This window comes from Trichomycterus rosablanca, chromosome 15 (assembly GCF_030014385.1).
Source record: "Trichomycterus rosablanca isolate fTriRos1 chromosome 15, fTriRos1.hap1, whole genome shotgun sequence".
In the NCBI taxonomy this organism is placed as follows: Eukaryota; Metazoa; Chordata; class Actinopteri; order Siluriformes; family Trichomycteridae; genus Trichomycterus; species Trichomycterus rosablanca.
This window is the reverse complement of record NC_086002.1, coordinates 23,038,481-23,054,661: the sequence shown is the minus strand read 5'-3', so window position 1 is coordinate 23,054,661 and position 16,181 is coordinate 23,038,481. Positions and strand designations below refer to the sequence as shown.

Here is a 16,181-nt window from a genome sequence, read left to right as displayed (position 1 = left end):
CTTGGGAGCCAAAAGAACCGGCTCTTTAAAAGGAGCCGAAATTCCCATCACTACTAACCAGTTAACTTTTGAAATATATTGAAGTGTGTAGCCTTCTATTATTCTGTTCTGTGTGGGCAGAGAGAGATTACAATGCCAAAATGTTATGTGTTAATGTTCGTGTTAAAGTCTAATTGATACACATGCATTTATACTTATGCGTATTTATTATAGATCAGACAAGATAAGCAATGTTTGACGTTCAGATTTTTTAATCTTTTTATAATAAAACATTGAAATATTTTAATTACACTCGTGTGTACACTGTAAAGTTTGTCCGTGACCCCCTGGGATTTAAAACTGCTCTGTAATGTTTTTAGTTTTACACCAGTATACCAATAACTCAACCAGCACTGATCTGATTTAACATTCTTATATAAATGAAAGTGTATTAATAACAATCTCACTCTCATCAATGTGTTAGATTAGTGCTTTCTTTATAATCACACACAGCATGGACACATTATCAGTAATGAATTCCAACCTTTCTTCAGTAAAGTTTGAACTCTTGATGTAATCCTCTCATACATGTTTATTATTTGATGTTTTATGTTTATTATTGATTGTGTGTTTCTGTTATTTTCTCCACCGCCTGCATGTATGTATATACCAGCGCGCTGACGTCACAACATCTGTATAAATCTACATTTTAGTATCCAGACGAAAACAATGAAGCAGTTTTCAGAAATCTCTTTATCCTGTTTTCATTAATCGTGGGTTTGTGAGTTCGTGTGGATGAGAGAAAAACACAGAAGACTAAAGTGTAAAAAATATCCGTGTTGTTGTTGACACGCCTAAATAACGGTGTTAAATGTGACGCATTTTTCCTTACCGAAAAATATCAGGTAATAAAATCAATCCTAAACATTTCTCCATCAAATACGGATTAATAACATTTACATATTACAACTTTATATTCACAAACTCACCGTGATTATCTAGAAAACTTTATATTTCTCTTCACATAAACCGAAGAGCTCACTTTTACTTTAACTCCATGCAGCATTTAACTGCTCCTCCAAATCTTCAACGTTCTGAGTTCAAAGGCGCGAGTGTAACCTGACTCCACAAAAGAGAGGATTTTAGTTTTTAAACAGTTGGACATTCAGAATCAGACAGTAGACAAAATTATTTTGTTGTTCTGTGTGAATGATAAAATTAAACAGCCTTTATGTGTTACTAAAGAAGAGCAGAAATGCTATCTTTTTTACATTCAAACAATCTGTCTACTTGTGAACTCTGCACCAAAGTAGCAGACGCCATGTTATGAACACAGCCCAAAATATCCGTTATACACAGTCTCTAAAACAGTCTCTCACAGAGTCTCATAGTCTCTCACAGTCTCTAATACAGTGTCTAATAGTCTCTCACACATTCTCTAATACAGTCTCTCACACAGTCTCTTATACAGTCTCTCACACAGTCTCTCATACAGTCTCTAATACATTCTCTAATACAGTCTCTCATACAATCTCCAATAAAGTCTCTAATACAGTCTCTCACACAGTCTCTAATACAGTCTCTCACACAGTCTCTAATACAGTCTCTCACAGTCTCTCATAGTCTCTAATACATTCTCTAATACAGTCTCTCATACAATCTCCAATAAAGTCTCTAATACAGTCTCTAATACAATCTATCATAGTCTCTAATACAGTCTCTCACACAGTCTTTAATACAGTCTCACACAATCTCTAATACAGTCTCTAATACATTCTGTAATACAGTCTTCAATACAGTCTCTCACAGTCTCTAAAACAGTCTCTCATACTATCTCTAATAAAGTCTCTAATACAATCTATCATAGTCTCTAATACATTCTTTAATACAGTCTCTCATATAATCTCAGAATCAGAATACTTTATTGATCCCAGAGGGAAATTGCAGACAAAGAGGTTGCGGACTGAAAAGTCCGCAAGTGTAATCGGCACACTTGTGATCGAGCACAAGCTACACCAGACTGGTAAACATTATGAGTTGGCAGCGGTGGGATTCGAACCCACGCCTCCGAAGAGACTGGAGCCTAAATCCAGTGCCTTAGACTGCTCGGCCACGCTACCTTGGTAATCTCTAATATAGTCTCTAATACAATCTATCATAGTCTCTAATACAGTCTCTAATACAGTCTCACACAATCTCTAATACAGTCTATAATACAGTCTCTAATACATTCTCTAATACAGCCTCTAATACAATATTAAAGTCTCTAAAACAGTCTCTCACACAGTCTCTAATGCAATCTCTCACACAGTCTCTAATACAGTCTCTAATACAGTCTCACACAATCTCTAATACAATCTATAATACAGTCTCTAATACATTCTCTAATACAATCTCTCATACAATATTAATTTCTCTAAAACAGTCTCTCACACAGTCTCTAAAACAGTTCCTCACACAGTCTCTAATACAGTCTCTCACACAGTCTCTAATACAGTCTCTAATACAGTCTATAATACAGTCTCTAATACATTCTGTAATACAGCCTCTAATACAATATTAAAGTCTCTAAAACAGTCTCTCACACAGTCTCTAATACAGTGTCTAATACAGTCTCACACATTCTCTAATACAGTCTATAATACAGTCTCTAATACATTCTCTAATACAGTCTCTCATACAATATTAAAGTCTCTAAAACAGTCTCTCACACAGTCTCTAATACAGTCTCTCACACAGTCTCTAATACAGTCTCTCACACAGTCTCTAATACAGTGTCTAATACAGTCTCACACAATCTCTAATACAGTCTATAATACAGTCTCTAATACATTCTCTAATTCAGTCTCTCATACAATATTAAAGTCTCTAAAACAGTCTCTCACACAGTCTCTAATACAGTCTCTCACACAGTCTAATACAGTCTCTCATACAATCTCTAATACAGTCTCTCACACAGTCTAATACAGTCTCTCATACAATCTCTTATACAGTCTCTCATACAATCACTAATACAGTCTCTCACAGTCTCTCACACAGTCTAATACAGTCTCTCATACAGTCTCTAATACAGTCTCTCATACAATCTCTAATACAGTCTCTCACAGTCTCTCATACAGTCTCTAATACAGTCTCTTATACAGTCTCTCATGCAGTCTTTTATACAGTCTCTAATACAGTCTCTCATGCAATCTTTTATACAGTCTCTAATACAGTCTCTCACAGTCTCTAATACAGTTTCTAATCAAATCTATCATACAGTCTCTAATAGTCTCTAACATTATTTACTAAACTAATCATATTTGATAAGTAAACACACCTAAATGTATCATAATGTTCACACGTCATGTTTTGTATTGTTTTTCTTTCTTGCAAAATTTTACGCTGCTGCAATTATAAAAAAATAATTGTGTGTTAAATATGTGCATAGAAAGAAATACATTAAATCTATGTAAAATATATGATTTACATAATCGAATTTAAGATTCATCAAACCTTTTTTTAATTTGATATCATTGATAACAATGATTAGGTAGGTGGTGTGTGTCAAAGTAACATCCATGTGGATGGCAGGACCCACGGCTTGCTTTCTTCCCATTGTGCATCCTGGTGCCATGTGTTCCCCAGGTAAGTGACGCACACACACCAGGCCATCCACGTGATGGAGAAGAAAAGGTGATCAGACCAGGTCACCTTCTTCCATTGCTCCGGGGTCCAGTTTCGATGCTCATGTGCCCATTGTTGGTGCTTTCGGCGGTGGATAGGGGTCAGCACCCTGACTGGTCTGCGGCTATTCAGCCCCATATGCAACCTTTTTTACCTTAAAACTTTTTGAAAATGAAACACTGTTTTTATTTGTTTTTTATGTTTGATTATGAAAATGACATCTTATACTTTTCTAAACTAATATTGGTTAAGCTAAATTACACATGAACCTCATATACACTGTGACGTCCAGAAGGTTATGTATTAGGTCGTAACAGGGTGGGCCATAACAGGGTGGACATTCTGACATAAAATTAACCATTAGCTAGCAAGTGAGCAAAACTATGCTAGCATAAAAGTTATTTCAGACATAGGATCTCTCTACATAGGCAGCATTTTACGTCATCCTGTGCGCGCTCCCGAGAAGGAGGCTGTTCGAAATCCTAGATGCCTTAAAATGCTCACGTTAGGCATCTTAAAATTTCAATGTTATTTTGACTCAAGAACGAGTGAGCATCAGATGCTTCCTTAGCAGTGGAGGCAATTCCAGCATTCAATGCGGCAAAACCTTTCTGATGAAATTGGACAAATATGGAGGATGGGAGCGGAGCAGCGAGCAGTGCGGCCGGTGAAGTTATTTTCAAATGTAAGTAATTCTCCTTCATTTTTCATTTTCATAAATGTGTACAAGTGTATTTTATTTGCAGTTTTGTGTTTATTAGTTAATTTAACCGTGTTCGGTATGTGGAGATGTTAGTTGGCATGCCGCCTCATCTTGTTAGTCTGAATGGCCTAGTACTATCTCTGTTAGCTTTGTAAGCAAGTGCTAGGTTCTTCTTTTAACATAACAGTTATAACCACAGTTATAAGGTTTTTGCAACGTAACTAGTTGGTATTCAGCATTCAAATGCAGAAGCTTCCACTTTTTCAGGGAACAGATCAGTCGTTGAAGCCTTTATTAGGGCTGGAATTAAAAAAGAGCGTCTGTTCACAGGAGGAAGAAACTCTGCTGTGTCAGAGTTGGAAGTAAGATAGTTAAGTGGTCCATTTACCAAATAAACAGTCAGTTATAGTACAAAGTGTGATTTAAGGAAGTGTTATTTATTACAGTATCATATTTATTATAGTATTTATTTTATTTGTGTAATTTAAGCATATTCCTAATCTGATTAAAACTTCACATAATTTCATATTCAAAAGCACACTGAGTGAAATTTTTTGTTTATTTGTTTGTTCTTAGAACTATTCTTATAGAACTGGGGCAGGAGGACAAGGTGTCCCAACAGCAAGCCTGCAAAAAAGTGGGACAACCTTAAAAAGAAATACAAGGTAAGTTCTAAAACAGACCTTTCATAGATTACTTGAGAAAGTACTGATTAATAGTATCTGTTTGAGTGTTAAACTGACTGAAGCTTAAGTTTAATTATATTTTTATTGACTTTAGGAACTAAAGTGTCCACCATCAGGAAGTGGAACAGACAACGGGGAAGTCACTGCAGCAACATGGCCCTGGTTCAGCCTTATGGATGAAGCCCTGAGTAGCCACCAATCTATTTCATCTCCTGTGCTGATTGCCTCTTTTACTGAGGAAGAACCAGGGCAATCTTCTGCTGTGACTTCCGAGCTATCTGAGGAGAGAGGAAGGAAGAGGCAGGGAAGTTTATTAGAACTCCTTAGAGAGGACATGGAGTGGGAGAAAGAGAGAGAGAAGACGGGCTAGAACAGGCAGAAGAGGAGCGGTCTGAACGCTTGTTCAGTCTTTTTTAAAGACTCGTCAATAAAATAAATTAGATTTGTTATTTAAATAAAGTTTTTTTTTAAAGTAAAACTGTACTCTGGTTTTGTTTACAGGAAATGCTTGTTATCTTAAATTTAATCCATGCAATAGTTCAGTTTTCTAGTTTTAAATAGCTATATGACATTTTCTTTGATAAGTCACTCAAAATAATTTTATTTAGTTTACACACAGCTTGCAGGTGTATAGATGTATAGAGCTTCCTGTTCCTGTAGCACTGTGCATATGGTTCTCCTGGAGCTTTGATTCTAATGTGGCACCCATTTATGGCCCCAACTACAGATCGAAAAGCTACATGATTGACCAGTTTTACAAATCCTTCAGCGATTCTCTGTAAGTCCTCTTGTTTTGGGTAGCAAATGATTTGGGGAAGAATTCGCATTATTTCTCTGGCCACCCGGTGAATCACATCATGGACTGTAGTACAGGGCATGGAAAATGCACGTGAAACAACATGATATGATGTGCCACATGCCAGCCAAAATAAAAAAAAATAAAAAACTTCAATGGTTTTCCCCCAGCCGTGAGTGATCTCATTATGGACCAGCTGGAAAAGCACTGTCAGGAATTCTCTGTTTAGACGGAAGTCAGGCTTGGCATCATCAAAAAATAACTTTAACAGGGGCAAGTTTAAAGCCAGGAATAGTATTTAGCTGGCCTTGCTCCCTGTGAGAAATAAAAATTGTACATAGGTAAAGCAATATAAATTAGGGACATGTATGTAAATAGATGCATATAAGTAAATGTAAATAGACGTATAATAGTTTACTGCATGCCATTTGTAATTACTCAACTTATTTGTCAATACTTATAGTGTGAATGTAATAGTATTAAGTTTAAAGCTGTTTGTTTAAGAATAAATTGAATTTTTGAATGTGTTTTATTAAAGTTATCTTTAATTGTATGTATGGGTTTTAAAATATTGAATAATTTGTATAAATAGTTTGTGTAACATCTTACATTCATAAATCTGTAATATAAAATTACTAAGAAATTACTATTAATTACTTATCAAACTTTAAACTATTTAAAGTTATGTAGAAAGTGTTTACGGTTTGTAACTTTTAATGGTTTTTTCCCCTCAGAGGGTTAGAGGAAGTTTCCCCTCAGAAAATCTGTGTTCAAGATCAGCAGTTAGAGCCCATCTTCTTCAATTTCTTCGTCTGACAGCAGCACGTCAGGAAATTTGTTTTGTACGCTGTTCCTTCAAAGCTAGTATTAATCAAAACAGTTACAGAAGCGGTAAGTGCAGCACCATGGTGCAATAACAGTTTAAGCGCTTAAGAAACTGATGCCGAGGACTCACTGAGGTAAAGCTACGGCGGTGGGGGGAACAGTGGATAACGTAATCGCTGTCTAAGTAGTGCATTCGAATAAATTCACTTCTGAGTCAATGACTTATTAGAATCCTCTCTACTGAGGCAGCTGCTTATGTAGACAGTAAGACAGCAAGGCAGCTCCCTAGGTTTTCGAACAAACCCCATATTTGCTTGAGGGAGAGTGGTTGAGAAAAGTGATGAAAAGGTTTAAGCATGAAAGCAGATTTTTGTACAAAGTAAATTAGAAAAAATACATGAATCTGAACTGAAATATTTTAGAACCTGAAAATGACTGTTATTGCACTTATAGGTTACTATTACTACAACTATGCACGTTCAAACAGGGTTATCCTCCTTGATGTCCAGGGGACCCTGAGAGTTTGACATCAAGCAACAGATGGTCCAAAGTTGATTGACGGAGCTTGTGAGGGAAAGTGGAACAACCCCATCCCAGATGTGGTACTCCTTCACTCTGCGGATTGCCCTTTCCACCAGCACTCTTAGATGTGCTATTGCTTGTGTCTTCTCAACATCTTCTTTGGTGAACTGAGCAGACTTCTTGAAGGGGGAAATGATCAGGGTTGCACCTACTTCTGCCAACATCTACTTTCAATCTGAAAGCCCTTATCAGCAATCACTCCATCTCCTGGTTGCAGTAGCCTGGCGAAGTTAGACCTCCGAGTTATTTCCTGATCTGAGATGGAGCCAGTGTAAAGCTTGGAAACAAATGTGATGACATCACAGGGAGCAACCCCAACCAGTGCTTTGAAAGTTGTGTGATTTTTGTCATTTGAGAAGCTTTCAGACTGTAGGGTGAGTGATGTTGCTGTCTCACAGCGGACCTCTGTACAGTCAATCAGCACACGGACCTCTGGGCAGCACTGGCGGGATTTTTCAGGCATGGTAGCTTGCACCTGCTGTCGAGTCATCCATGAAGGTTGAGAACCCAAAACCAGGTAAAAGTAACTGGTCCATGTTATGATGATGCGACTAACAGTGGACAAACTGACCTTAAAAATTGACGCCAAAGCTTATTCCTTGAGTCCAGCACCAATGCGGCAAAGACAAAGGGGTAGTTTGCAATGAGGACTGGGTGTTCCATATGCCTTCCTCTGTATCTTGGTCCAGTAAGTGATCCTAGAAGCTGATGGTGCAACAGACTCCCAGAACAACATGAAGACTTCCTCGGAGGGGAATCTTGTGAAGAAGCGGAATTCTTCATCAGTTGAGCAAAAATGATTCAGCTTAGGTTGGTCTGTCAGAAACCTAATCTGCTTAATTTCATTCTCCAGCTCCATCACCTTGTGCTCCAGCTCCTTTATCCTTGCAGATGCAGCATCCACTGCACCTGTGACAAAAGAAGGAACACATTACATTACGATATTCTTTTACATTAAATATCTAAAATAAAGTCAAATGATGTGCTGGACATTCATTCAGGCTATATTCTAGACTCTTTAGACTGTTATTCAGGTAAGTATTGCATCTTTACACTGTTATTCAGATAAATATAGTATCTTTAGACAGTTATATTGGTATATTTAGTTGCAATGTTACTCACCAGGAGACGGTGGATGCCAGTAATCGTGCTCCATAACATTAGCCATAGACTCATTTAGCATAGCTCCCGGTTCCTGCTTGTCTCTCTCTCCCATTGCAGCTTCAATGTTAAAACCTAAGCGAGTACTTGCCCTCTTGTATGGTGCCTGACGATCCTTCCGACTCCCGAAATCATTCCAGGCAAATCGCGATGGAACCGATCCCTTCCTAAGTCTAACTCTGCTCCCTCCATCTTTCACATACAACTCCTCAGGCTTGAAGTGCAGGCTACACACATACATACTGCCACACAGAATAGTAAATTTGGCAACTTCTTCTCTCCTAATTGCAGTAATCCATTTAAGGCGTAAATGTTAATTTTTGGGAAAGTTGTTAAAACTTAAATGTGGATGTTTTTTTTATTCTTAGAGCAAAAAGCTACAGTAGCACTTGCTATGCTGCTCCATTTTACCGGTATGGCTAAGCTGCACTGTTTACCCTGCTATTTTTTACTTCCACATTCCAAACCCGGAAATGTGAAAAGGGCCTGTTGCATTAAGTAGTTCCAAGGAAATAAAGCAACTAAGTTAAATTGAGTCTACTAGAAAACATTGAATATTATGAATGATTTATTTATTTGAGTTAAATAAACACAGTGCAGTCATGTTTAAATCTAAAATGTAGGGCTGTCGAAGTTAACGCGATAATAACGCATTAACGCAATCTCAATTTAAAGAGATAAAAAAAAATAGTGCCGTTAACGCACTAATTACATTACGAGATTTTTTCACTTCTAAAACTAAAGCAATTCATTTTTCACCCACGGGAGACAGATTGAATTATTCTCACTGACCACGATCACACGCACGTTTAATGTTATTTAGTTCCGTTTGACAAAAAAAACCTTAAAAATAGAGCTAACAGCGAAGATAACCGGTTACAAAAGCAGCGACCGCTGTTTGTGTTCAATACTCTGTTCACAGTGTCGATACAAGTGATTCAAGAATCGATTCATTGTAAGCGCAGCGTAAGTTTCTTTTCTCAGTCATCTCTCCGTGTTTACTGTTATGATGAATGATGCGGTTGTAAATAAACACCAAATACTACAGAACATTATGTGTGACTCGCTTACCTTATAAAGCTCAGGCTTAATTATACTGGTTATTACCACAGAGCGGGAGTCGACTCAGAGTCGTTTACGATTTACCGAGGTGAACCACGAACGTGCTGATAGAATCGGCTCAGATGGGATCGGACTGTATTATCTTTTTAAAGTAAATATTTCAATCAGCAGAATCGCATCGCATGTATGATGTGCACAACGTTAATTACGTGCGTTTATTAATGAACGTTTACGTTAGCTTGTCAGAAGCTTTCTCAATAATTGCTGTGCGGTGTTTTTTTTTTTACAATTAGTGATGGCACGCAACTGTTCCACTGCACTATTTTACACTAAAAACTAAACTATTCCATAATGCTCCAGATTGCATCATTCTAAATAGGTATCGGCGAGTACAAAAATACTTGTACTTGTACTCGGTTGGGAAAAAATGGTATCGATGCATCCCTAGTGAAAACACGAGGCTGAAGTTAGTTACTTATTCGCGGTTTCCGATTCGTTTGGTTACTTATTCGCAGCTTCTTATTCAGCGGCTGAAGTTGGTTCCTTATTCATAAAGGGAGCGTTCGCCATGGATATTTGCTGCACACTTTATATTTTACCGACATAAATCAACTAAATGAAGACGTGAACATATTTTTTTTGGCTGATTCTCATCGTGATATTGTCAATGTAAAAATGTGATTCAAATATAATTAAAATATTTACTTTGTAAAATAATTTTTCAATTCATTCTTTCAGGCTGCATTTCCACTGTAAGGAAAACCTATTTTTATTCAGAAGCATACTGGTGGCATAATCCATTATACAGAACTGGTCCCTCTCTGTAAGAAAAAGTTGATTTTAGCCTGGCCCAAGTTCATTTTATACCCAAAATCTAACTGCCAACAAGGCACACTCAGCAATGTTGCACATGAAAATTCATTCAAAGGGGCAATTTCAGAAGCATACTGGTGGCATAATTCATGTCGGGCCAGACAAATAACAAATCCATTATACAGAACTGGTCCCTCTCTGTAAGAAAAAGTTGATTTTAGCCTGGCCCAAGTTCATTTTATACCCAAAATCTAACTGCCAACAAGGCACACTCAGCAATGTTGCACATGAAAATTCATTCAAAGGGGCAATTTCAGAAGCATACTGGTGGCATAATTCATGTCGGGCCAGACAAATAACAAATCCATTATACAGAACTGGTCCCTCTCTGTAAGAAAAAGTTGATTTTAGCCTGGCCCAAGTTCATTTTATACCCAAAATCTAACTGCCAACAAGGCACACTCAGCAATGTTGCACATGAAAATTCATTCAAAGGGGCAATTTCAGAAGCATACTGGTGGCATAATTCATGTCGGGCCAGACAAATAACAAATCCATTATACAGAACTGGTCCCTCTCTGTAAGAAAAAGTTGATTTTAGCCTGGCCCGAGTTCATTTTATACCCAAAATCTATAGGCAACATGGCACACTCAGCAATGTTGCACATGAAAATTCATTCAAAGGGGCAATTTCAGAAGCATACTGGTGGCATAATTCAAGTCGGGCCAGACAAATAACAAATCCATTATACAGAACTGGTCCCTCTCTGTAAGAAAAAGTTGATTTTAGCCTGGCCCAAGTTCATTTTATACCCAAAATCTATAGGCAACATGGCACACTCAGCAATGTTGCACATAAAAATTCATTCAAAGGGGCAATTTCAGAAGCATACTGGTGGCATAATTCATGTCGGGCCAGACAAATAACAAATCCATTATACAGAACTGGTCCCTCTCTGTAAGAAAAAGTTGATTTTAGCCTGGCCCAAGTTCATTTTATACCTAAAATCTAACTGCCAACATGGCACACTCAGCAATGTTGCACATGAAAATTCATTTAAAGGGGCAATTTCAGAAGCATACTGGTGGCATAATTCATGTCGGGCCAGACAAATAACAAATCCATTATACAGAACTGGTCCCTCTCTGTAAGAAAAAGTTGATTTTAGCCTGGCCCAAGTTCATTTTATACCCAAAATCTATAGGCAACATGGCACACTCAGCAATGGTGCACATGAAAATTCATTCAAAGGGGCAATTTCAGAAGCATACTGGTGGCATAATTCAAGTCGGGCCAGACAAATAACAAATCCATTATACAGAACTGGTCCCTCTCTGTAAGAAAAAGTTGATTTTAGACTGGCCCAAGTTCATTTTATACCCAAAATCTATAGGCAACATGGCACACTCAGCAATGTTGCACATGAAAATTCATTCAAAGGGGCAATTTCAGAAGCATACTGGTGGCATAATTCATGTCGGGCCAGAAAAATAACAAATCCATTATACAGAACTGGTCCCTCTCTGTAAGAAAAAGTTGATTTTAGACTGGCCCAAGTTCATTTTATACCCAAAATTTATAGGCAACATGGCACACTCAGCAATGTTGCACATGAAAATTCATTCAAAGGGGCAATTTCAGAAGCATACTGGTGGCATAATTCATGTCGGGCCAGACAAATAACAAATCCATTATACAGAACTGGTCCCTCTCTGTAAGAAAAAGTTGATTTTAGCCTGGCCCGAGTTCATTTTATACCCAAAATCTAACTGCCAACATGGCACACTCAGCAATGTTGCACATGAAAATTCATTCAAAGGGGCAATTTCAGAAGCATACTGGTGGCATAATTCATGTCGGGCCAGACAAATAACAAATCCATTATACAGAACTGGTCCCTCTCTGTAAGAAAAAGTTGATTTTAGCCTGGCCCAAGTTCATTTTATACCCAAAATCTATAGGCAACATGGCACACTCAGCAATGGTGCACATGAAAATTCATTCAAAGGGGCAATTTCAGAAGCATACTGGTGGCATAATTCAAGTCGGGCCAGAAAAATAACAAATCCATTATACAGAACTGGTCCCTCTTTGTAAGAAAAAGTTGATTTTAGCCTGGCCCAAGTTCATTTTATACCTAAAATCTAACTGCCAACATGGCACACTCAGCAATGGTGCACATGAAAATTCATTCAAAGGGGCAATTTCAGAAGCATACTGGTGGCATAATTCAAGTCGGGCCAGACAAATAACAAATCCATTATACAGAACTGGTCCCTCTCTGTAAGAAAAAGTTGATTTTAGCCTGGCCCGAGTTCATTTTATACCCAAAATCTATAGGCAACATGGCACACTCAGCAATGGTGCACATGAAAATTCATTCAAAGGGGCAATTTCAGAAGCATACTGGTGGCATAATTCAAGTCGGGCCAGAAAAATAACAAATCCATTATACAGAACTGGTCCCTCTTTGTAAGAAAAAGTTGATTTTAGCCTGGCCCAAGTTCATTTTATACCTAAAATCTAACTGCCAACATGGCACACTCAGCAATGTTGCACATGAAAATTCATTCAAAGGGGCAATTTCAGAAGCATACTGGTGGCATAATTCATGTCGGGCCAGACAAATAACAAATCCATTATACAGAACTGGTCCCTCTCTGTAAGAAAAAGTTGATTGTAGCCTGGCCCGAGTTCATTTTATACCCAAAATCTAACTGCCAACATGGCACACTCAGCAATGTTGCACATGAAAATTCATTCAAAGGGGCAATTTCAGAAGCATACTGGTGGCATAATTCATGTCGGGCCAGACAAATAACAAATCCATTATACAGAACTGGTCCCTCTCTGTAAGAAAAAGTTGATTTTAGCCTGGCCCAAGTTCATTTTATACCCAAAATCTATAGGCAACATGGCACACTCAGCAATGGTGCACATGAAAATTCATTCAAAGGGGCAATTTCAGAAGCATACTGGTGGCATAATTCATGTCGGGCCAGACAAATAACAAATCCATTATACAGAACTGGTCCCTCTCTGTAAGAAAAAGTTGATTTTAGCCTGGCCCAAGTTCATTTTATACCCAAAATCTATAGGCAACATGGCACACTCAGCAATGTTGCACATGAAAATTCATTCAAAGGGGCAATTTCAGAAGCATACTGGTGGCATAATTCATGTCGGGCCAGACAATTAACAAATCCATTATACAGAACTGGTCCCTCTCTGTAAGAAAAAGTTGATTTTAGACTGGCCCAAGTTCATTTTATACCCAAAATCTATAGGCAACATGGCACACTCAGCAATGTTGCACATGAAAATTCATTCAAAGGGGCAATTTCAGAAGCATACTGGTGGCATAATTCATGTCGGGCCAGACAAATAACAAATCCATTATACAGAACTGGTCCCTCTCTGTTAGAAAAAGTTGATTTTAGCCTGGCCCGAGTTCATTTTATACCCAAAATCTAACTGCCAACATGGCACACTCAGCAATGTTGCACATGAAAATTCATTCAAAGGGGCAATTTCAGAAGCATACTGGTGGCATAATTCATGTCGGGCCAGACAAATAACAAATCCATTATACAGAACTGGTCCCTCTCTGTAAGAAAAAGTTGATTTTAGCCTGGCCCAAGTTCATTTTATACCCAAAATCTATAGGCAACATGGCACACTCAGCAATGGTGCACATGAAAATTCATTCAAAGGGGCAATTTCAGAAGCATACTGGTGGCATAATTCAAGTCGGGCCAGACAAATAACAAATCCATTATACAGAACTGGTCCCTCTCTGTAAGAAAAAGTTGATTTTAGACTGGCCCAAGTTCATTTTATACCCAAAATCTATAGGCAACATGGCACACTCAGCAATGTTGCACATGAAAATTCATTCAAAGGGGCAATTTCAGAAGCATACTGGTGGCATAATTCATGTCGGGCCAGACAAATAACAAATCCATTATACAGAACTGGTCCCTCTCTGTAAGAAAAAGTTGATTTTAGCCTGGCCCAAGTTCATTTTATACCCAAAATCTAACTGCCAACAAGGCACACTCAGCAATGTTGCACATGAAAATTCATTCAAAGGGGCAATTTCAGAAGCATACTGGTGGCATAATTCATGTCGGGCCAGACAAATAACAAATCCATTATACAGAACTGGTCCCTCTCTGTAAGAAAAAGTTGATTTTAGCCTGGCCCAAGTTCATTTTATACCCAAAATCTAACTGCCAACAAGGCACACTCAGCAATGTTGCACATGAAAATTCATTCAAAGGGGCAATTTCAGAAGCATACTGGTGGCATAATTCATGTCGGGCCAGACAAATAACAAATCCATTATACAGAACTGGTCCCTCTCTGTAAGAAAAAGTTGATTTTAGCCTGGCCCAAGTTCATTTTATACCCAAAATCTAACTGCCAACAAGGCACACTCAGCAATGTTGCACATGAAAATTCATTCAAAGGGGCAATTTCAGAAGCATACTGGTGGCATAATTCATGTCGGGCCAGACAAATAACAAATCCATTATACAGAACTGGTCCCTCTCTGTAAGAAAAAGTTGATTTTAGCCTGGCCCGAGTTCATTTTATACCCAAAATCTATAGGCAACATGGCACACTCAGCAATGTTGCACATGAAAATTCATTCAAAGGGGCAATTTCAGAAGCATACTGGTGGCATAATTCAAGTCGGGCCAGACAAATAACAAATCCATTATACAGAACTGGTCCCTCTCTGTAAGAAAAAGTTGATTTTAGCCTGGCCCAAGTTCATTTTATACCCAAAATCTATAGGCAACATGGCACACTCAGCAATGTTGCACATAAAAATTCATTCAAAGGGGCAATTTCAGAAGCATACTGGTGGCATAATTCATGTCGGGCCAGACAAATAACAAATCCATTATACAGAACTGGTCCCTCTCTGTAAGAAAAAGTTGATTTTAGCCTGGCCCAAGTTCATTTTATACTTAAAATCTAACTGCCAACATGGCACACTCAGCAATGTTGCACATGAAAATTCATTTAAAGGGGCAATTTCAGAAGCATACTGGTGGCATAATTCATGTCGGGCCAGACAAATAACAAATCCATTATACAGAACTGGTCCCTCTCTGTAAGAAAAAGTTGATTTTAGCCTGGCCCAAGTTCATTTTATACCCAAAATCTATAGGCAACATGGCACACTCAGCAATGGTGCACATGAAAATTCATTCAAAGGGGCAATTTCAGAAGCATACTGGTGGCATAATTCAAGTCGGGCCAGACAAATAACAAATCCATTATACAAAACTGGTCCCTCTCTGTAAGAAAAAGTTGATTTTAGACTGGCCCAAGTTCATTTTATACCCAAAATCTATAGGCAACATGGCACACTCAGCAATGTTGCACATGAAAATTCATTCAAAGGGGCAATTTCAGAAGCATACTGGTGGCATAATTCATGTCGGGCCAGAAAAATAACAAATCCATTATACAGAACTGGTCCCTCTCTGTAAGAAAAAGTTGATTTTAGACTGGCCCAAGTTCATTTTATACCCAAAATCTATAGGCAACATGGCACACTCAGCAATGTTGCACATGAAAATTCATTCAAAGGGGCAATTTCAGAAGCATACTGGTGGCATAATTCATGTCGGGCCAGACAAATAACAAATCCATTATACAGAACTGGTCCCTCTCTGTAAGAAAAAGTTGATTTTAGCCTGGCCCGAGTTCATTTTATACCCAAAATCTAACTGCCAACATGGCACACTCAGCAATGTTGCACATGAAAATTCATTCAAAGGGGCAATTTCAGAAGCATACTGGTGGCATAATTCATGTCGGGCCAGACAAATAACAAATCCATTATACAGAACTGGTCCCTCTCTGTAAGAAAAAGTTGATTTTAGCCTG

The 16,181-nt window shown here is 38.1% G+C and overlaps 1 non-coding gene and 1 pseudogene across 1 annotated transcript; one reads left to right on the top strand and one right to left on the bottom strand.

Moving 5' to 3' along the window:
* The window catches only part of LOC134328732 (zinc finger protein 850-like), a 314,276-nt pseudogene that overhangs the window by 200,820 nt on the left and 97,275 nt on the right, over nucleotides 1–16,181 (top strand).
* On the bottom strand, nucleotides 2,018–2,099 carry trnal-uag (transfer RNA leucine (anticodon UAG)). Its single transcript has one exon. It is a non-coding gene; the product is annotated as a tRNA-Leu (tRNA).